Genomic DNA, 5,733 nt, shown 5'->3' on the forward strand with positions numbered 1-5,733 from the left:
AAAAAGAAACCCTGTGGCCCCCAATCCCTTCTCCCTCCATCCCCTGGCAACTATTGATCTCCTCTCTGTCTCTCTGGATTTTCCTATTCTGGATGTTTCATACATAAGTTGAATCATACAATATGTGACCTTTGTGACTGGCTTCTTTCACTTAGGAAAACACCTTCAAGGTTCCTCCATGTTGTAGCATGTGTCAGTACTTCATTCCTTTTAATGGCTTAATAATATTCCATTTGGGGATATACCATATTTTGTCTATCCGTTCATCGGTTGATGTACATTTGATTGTTCCTCCTTTTTATTATAAATAATGCTGCTATGAACATTCACATACAGGCACACCTCAGAGATATTGCAGGTTCAGTTCCAGAGCATTGCAATAAAGCAGTTATCACAATGAAGCAAGTCATATGACTTTTTGGTATCCCAGTGCACATAAAGGTCATGTTTACATTCTACTGTAGTCTGTCAAGTGTGCAGTAGTATTATGTAAAAAATTATATATATATACCTTAATTAAAAATACTTTATTGTTAAAAAATGCCAACTATCATATGAACCTTCAGTGAGTCATCTTTTTTGCAATAATAACATCAAAGATCACTAATCACAAGTCACCATAGCAATTATAATAGTAATGAAAATGTTTGGGATATTGTGAGAATTACCAAAATGTGACTCTGACTTGAAGTGAGCAAGTGCCGTTGGAAAGATGGCGCCAACAGAATTGCTGGACACAGGGTTGCCACAAACCTTCAATTTGTTAAAAACACAGTCTCTGCGAAGTGTAATAAGGTAAAGCACAACTAAGTGAGTTGTGTCTGTACAAGTTTTTCTGTGAATGTATATTTTCCATTTCCTTGGGTATATACTTAGGAGTGGAATTGCTGGGTCATATGGCAACTCTGTATTTAACTCTTTTAAGGGTTTGCCAAACTGTTTTCCACAGTAACTGCACTATTTTACATTTTCACCACTATGTCTGAGGGTTCCCATTTCTCCAGGTCCTTGCTAATACTTACTTCCCATTGTTTTTTGTTTGTTTGTTTGTTTTAAAATTACAACCATCTTAGTGGCTGTGAAGTAGTATCTCCTGACTTTGGTTGGCATTTCCCTAATAATACTGATGTTGAGCATTTTTTCATGGCTAATTGTCCATTTGTCTGTCTTCTTTAGATAAATGTTTTTTCAGGTGCTTTGGCCATTTTTAATTGGATTATTTGTCTTTTTATTTTTGCATTGTGAGTGTTCTTTATATATTGTAGATACTAGAGCATTTAGTTTTCATTATAGTGAGATTAATGATTTTCACCCGGTCTTGATGCCGCATACCTTATTCCCACCCAGGGCTCTAGGGCTGAACTTCTTGTGGTCCCTGATCTGAGAGAGGAAGTGCATCCTGCCCGACCCTTACAGAGACCAATTGGAGACTGTGCCTGGCCTCTCCACATTCCTTTCTGTGAAGCAGCCTTTGCCTGTGATGCATATCCTTACTTTCTTGCTCCACTATACTTTTCTCCTGCAGTAAATCGTACAATTGTAAGCGTTGTTGTGTTGGGTCCTCTGAGTCTTCTTTAGCAATCCAACCCTGGGACCTATTAACTATTGGGACCTTCAAGTAGGGGGAGTTGTGGCTGCTTCTTGCCTGGAGATTTTTGGAAGTGGGAGAACTGTAAAATGAAGCCATACCAGCATATTATGAAAGAACTGTAAGGTGCCACCTAAACACGAGACGTCTAGACATCTAGACATGAGAGAGATCCAAGAGCTGTCTGATTCCAAAGCTCATGCTTTTTTTTTTTTTCTGCATGTGGAACGCTTCATGAGTTTGCGGTCATCCTTGCGCAAGGGCCGTGCTAATCTCTGTATCACCACTTTTAGTATATGTGCTGCCGAAGCAAGCACAGCCCACATTTTGATCACTTGTCTGTAGTGCCTCTCTTTCTCTTTGCTAGAGATTCCTGTCACAAAGAAAGTCTTCCTGTTTTATAGCTTTCTCTCTCTCTCTCTCTTTTTTTTCTCTTGGGATTTATGCTTGGAATGTTTTTTCCTTCCTCCCTCTGTCCTCCTTCCCTCTCCTGCTCCCTACCTGCCCTTAGTTTCTCCCTCTTCCTTTTTGCCTTCTCTCTCTTCCTTGCTTCTTTCTTTCCCTTTTTTCATTTATTTTCCTTTTTTCCCTCCCCTTTCCCATCCTTTCTTTCTTTTTCTTCTTTCCCTTCTCCCTTCTTATTTCCTCTCCTTTTCCCTCCTTCTTTCATCCTTCTTCTTATCTCCTTCCTTCCTTCCCTCCATCCCCTCTCCCCCTCCTTCTTTCTTTCCTCCCTTCCCTCCTTCCCACCTCACCTACTGTTGGGTTTCTCCCATTGTCTGTGCTGTCATCTTGCAGCCCTGGGAAGAAACCTCAGTTAACCCACTACTTCACAATGTTTTGAAAAAACTGGACCCTAAGATTCATCTTAGCCTCCTGCCAGCAGCATTGCTGGAAGGGCATGGACCACCTCACAAGTACCTTACAGACAGTGAGACAGCAAATCAAGAGCTTTGTCCACCAGAGGAAAATGATGGGTATTTTCCATGGATCTCCTTACCCTCTAAATCCATTCTCTACATTTTTCTACCTTGCCCTGGGCCCCAGGAGGCTAACCCTTCCATGGTCTGTATCACATGAGCTCCCTTGCCCTCTGGCTTCTGATTAGTTTTGGCCAGTGGCAGGCACTTGACATGAGATTGGAGGGTGGGAAGAAAGTCAGGGAGTTTATTCTCTCTGTCCCCTCCCTGCCTGGCCCTGGTTCTGGAAAGGGCCTCATTCCTCAATGGCCACCTCTTCTGGTCGAGGGGTGACAATGACTTCCCTCTGTTGCTCCTCCCTGAGCACTTAAGCATCCCTTATTGCTTCCTTTATTCTTGCCCACATCTCCTTTCAACTCATCTCAGATAAATCCTCTGAGTGTGCCACCTGTTTTTGGCCAGGACAAGAAATTCCTTTCAGGGTGAGGAGCTGCCGTAGAACTGGAGCCAGGACAGTGCCATTTGCATTGAGCCTGGGGCTCTCCTCCCCATCAAGTGAGATTACTTGTCAGAGCCATGGGCTTAGGTCCTAGAAAAATAGGCAAATACAAGCCTGGAGCATGGGTGCAAAAGACATTTATTCTTTCTTATAAGTCTCTCGGGACCTTTGTGAAAAAGTGAGGTAAGAAGGCAAGGCTTTGCGAGGACCACCAGACCCTAAACAAAGAAGACAGTACAGAATCACTGTCCATTCCTGCTTTCCCCTACACATTGGCTTGTCTTGTGGGGTAGGGGTGGCGGTGGTCAGATGCTCTCAAACACAGACTTCATAGCAATAAACAATCATATCTGAATCAGAGAGAGTGATAAATCAAGATGTCATCTTAGTTCTTAGTAGGGCAGTGTGAATACTGGGTATTTATTTATTTATTTTTTGCCTGCACTGTTCCCCAGCCAGGTATATGGCATCCTTCATGACCTCTGGGAATGACAGTAATCAGCTAAGAAGATGACTGTTGTGGGTCTCCTGGTTTGTATTAATTGTTCCCATGGCCAGAATTCAACCATGTCTGTGCATGTCTGGAGGGGCAGGCAACACAAAGATATTTTTTGCATCAGTATCAAATTGCACAGGGCACCTTGTAAAGGAGGTTTGCATAGGCGCCTGGGGAGACAGGAAAATAAAGAAGATGGTACCTTATTTTTCTTGGGTATTGATTTCCCTGCCCAGCCTCAGAGACACATATTTGAGCCCTATATAGAGAGAGGCTACTGGCATAAGCCGATAGATCTGGCTCCCAGCAGAGGTGTGATACCGTGGGAGGGAGCACTCTCCTGACACCTCAGTGATTTGCAATTTCAGTGATTTAAGGAGGCTCTACTCTTGACACAGGTGTTTTTGTGGTGAAAAATTATGCAAAACGTGGAAATAAGGCAAAAAGATGGCCTCTCCATGTCATATCAGAGCATTGTTTAACAGGCCTGCCCAAAGATTATTGAATTCTCTAGGCAAATACATTTTTTTTACTTACTATTTACTATTGATTAAAGCCAAGTCTCTATGAGGTCTCTGTTAACTTGCAGATGTCTACTTGTGGAGATGCAAATAATTCTGTCCAGTAGAAAAGATGCCCTTAAAGGAAACAGTTATATTTCCCTATAGGGCATTAACCAGTATTGTATCTAAATCTAACTTAGTGATCTTATTCTAGAATTATTTCTTTGTGTGCCTATATGCCCTTTCTTTCAAATTCTCCTTGGAACCAACTTACCATACTGCTGTTTCCTCATTAATGTGTTAAATAAAATATTTATTTTATTTTATTTTTTAACTTTCTAAAAAATAAAGTCGTATTTTTAACTTTCTAAAAATTATACTTTGACCATGGACACTGGTAGCTACAGTAAGGATGAGACTCTCGATAGGTGCTTTTTGAGGAGGATGGTGGGTGCACCAGCCAGAGTCCAGGCAGTAAGTTCACTGGCTTGAGGATGGGGAGAGATGTTCATCGGTCAGGAGATAAGTCTCTGTCTTCTGTAAATCAGCATTTATGGGAGATCAGTCTCTTGGTTCTTAAGTTTTATTCTTCTGAGGGCACATCTGTGACATTCTCTATTTCCTATCCTTTGGTTCCATTTTAGATTGAAACCCTTTCTCAGTACCCAAATCTTACTAATTCCCTCTCATAAACATTTTCCCCCTCCTTTTCAATCTTCCTGCTACTGCTTTCTCAATTCAGTTCTTTATCACATCTCATCTGATGAGTTTCCTTGCCTGCCTCAGGTTCCATCTTTCTTATCACTCATCCTGCCAGTCTAGTTTATACCATGTTGCCAGTTTCATCTCATGACAAGGAAATTATAATCATGTTATTCCTCTGATTAAAACCCTTCAAGGGAAGCCAGTGTAGAAGTGGAGTTGATGGTAACTCGATGACCTAGTGAGTTAAACAATCCAGGGTGTGAAAAAAATCTTCAAGGGTTTTTTATTGCCTATAGGGTAAAGTCCAGTCCAGGCTGTTAGCGCTAAGGCCATTTACAACCTGGTCTCAACCTAGTTTATCAGCCTCATCTCCAGGCCCTCCCTAACAAACATCCTTATACTACGATTACACTGAACTTCTCACCAGGCTCTTTCATGCTTCCTTGCCTTTGCCCTTGCTATTCCCTTTGTCCCAAATGACTTCATCTCTCTTTTCTGCTAGGTACATTCCTATTCACCTGTCAAACTCCTCCAGGTGGAACTCACTGGTGTCTCCTTAAATTTTGTGGCTCAGATGCCTTACTCAACTCACCCTAGTCCTGACACTGGTTGACCTTGACAGGCTTGCCAGTCAACCAGCAGTCACATCTTCTTGGTGACCTCCTCCACCACATGACAACTAAAGGCAATATCTGACCCTAGACAGGATCCTGTACTGGTGGGGGGAAAAATGCTGTAAAGGACATTATTAGAGCAACTGCTAAAATTGGAATATTAGGTGATAGATTAAAGTCAATTTCTGAAGTTGATAACTGGGCTGTGGTTAAAGTAAGAGAATATTACTATAGTTCGGCAATATGCACTGAAATATTTAGGGGTGAAGGGCAATGATATATAATTCTCTCAAATAGTTCAGGAGATGGGTAGATAGAAAAATAGGTAGATAGATAGCGCATGCAAATGATAAAGCACTTGGGTTAAAAAGTTAACATTAAGTGAATTTGGTGTAAAGGTGTTGGAGG

The 5,733-nt window shown here is 41.6% G+C and overlaps 1 pseudogene; it reads right to left on the bottom strand.

Annotated features, from left to right (window-relative positions):
• Positions 1–1,804: 1,804 nt before the first annotated feature.
• LOC116151067 (U6 spliceosomal RNA) lies at positions 1,805–1,905 on the bottom strand (annotated as a pseudogene).
• Between the last annotated feature and the right edge of the window lie 3,828 nt (positions 1,906–5,733).

The sequence above is a fragment of the Camelus dromedarius genome, chromosome X (assembly GCF_036321535.1).
Source record: "Camelus dromedarius isolate mCamDro1 chromosome X, mCamDro1.pat, whole genome shotgun sequence".
Taxonomy (NCBI): domain Eukaryota; kingdom Metazoa; phylum Chordata; class Mammalia; order Artiodactyla; family Camelidae; genus Camelus; species Camelus dromedarius.